The 1,087-nt window shown below is 42.3% G+C and overlaps 1 non-coding gene across 1 annotated transcript; it reads right to left on the bottom strand.

Annotated features, from left to right (window-relative positions):
- Window positions 1-443: 443 nt before the first annotated feature.
- LOC127090250 (small nucleolar RNA R71) lies at window positions 444-550 on the bottom strand. Its single transcript, XR_007791776.1, has one exon. It is a non-coding gene; the product is annotated as a small nucleolar RNA R71 (small nucleolar RNA).
- Window positions 551-1,087: the final 537 nt, after the last annotated feature.

Genomic DNA, 1,087 nt, shown 5'->3' with positions numbered 1-1,087 from the left:
TGGCGGAACCTGAACGTTACGCTCGCGCACGTTTATTCTTTCATAGAATTAAGAGAGCTATGGCCGAAGATCAAAACCAAAGACCTCTTAAGGACTTCGCTCAACCATCTAATGAAGAACCTAGTTCTAGTATAGTAAACCCAATTATCCCAGCCAATAATTTTGAACTTAAACAATCCCTATTGCAACTAGTGCAACAGAGACAATTTGCGAGTCTCGCTACCGAGAACCCTAACCAACATCTAAAAATATTTCTTCAATTAGCAGATACTTTTAAAACCAATGGAGCTTCTCCTGAGGCAATACGTTTAAGACTATTTCCTTTTTCCCTCAGAGATAAAGCCCTATCATGGTTAGATTCCCTTCCATCCAATTCCATTACGACTTGGGATAACCTTAAAAGAGTTTTTCTTGCTAGATATTTTCCCCCGAGTAAGATCGCCGTTCTTCGAAACCATATAACTAGATTTACCCAAAACCAAGGAGAATCGTTGTTCGAAGCTTGGGAGAGATATAAAGAGTTCTTACGAGCATGCCCACATCATGGCTTAGAAAACTGGTTAATCATTCAAACCTTCTATAATGGACTTCATTATAACACAAAGATGACCATCGACGCTGCCGCAGGCGGTGCTCTGATGAACAAACCTTATCCTGAAGCTAGTGCCCTCATTGAAGACATGGCTCAAAACCATCAATCATGGGGAGTCGAACGAGCGACAGTTGAGAGGAAGGAAGCCCAAGGAGGAATGCATGAACTAAGCTCTATAGACATGATGCAAGCTAAAATGGACGCATTAGCCCTCAAAGTCGAGCATATGTACACGAACCCGAATACTGTAGCCGCAGTTTCATCGGATTGTGAGATATCTGGAACCCAAGGACACCAATCTGCAAAATGCAGTCTATTGAACGAAACCCACTCCGAGCAAGTGAACTACACCCAAGGGAACCCATACTCGAATACCTATAATCCTGGATGGAGGAATCACCCGAACTTCTCCTATAAAAACAATAACCCTATCCAAAATAATGCACCTCGAGACCTAGTTATCATGCCCCAAGATCAAATCAACCTATGCAACCT

The sequence above is a fragment of the Lathyrus oleraceus genome, chromosome 5 (genome assembly GCF_024323335.1).
Source record: "Lathyrus oleraceus cultivar Zhongwan6 chromosome 5, CAAS_Psat_ZW6_1.0, whole genome shotgun sequence".
NCBI classification, from domain to species: Eukaryota; Viridiplantae; Streptophyta; class Magnoliopsida; order Fabales; family Fabaceae; genus Lathyrus; species Lathyrus oleraceus.
Note: the sequence above shows the minus strand (reverse complement) of the source record. Positions and strands in the feature narration are given on the sequence as shown.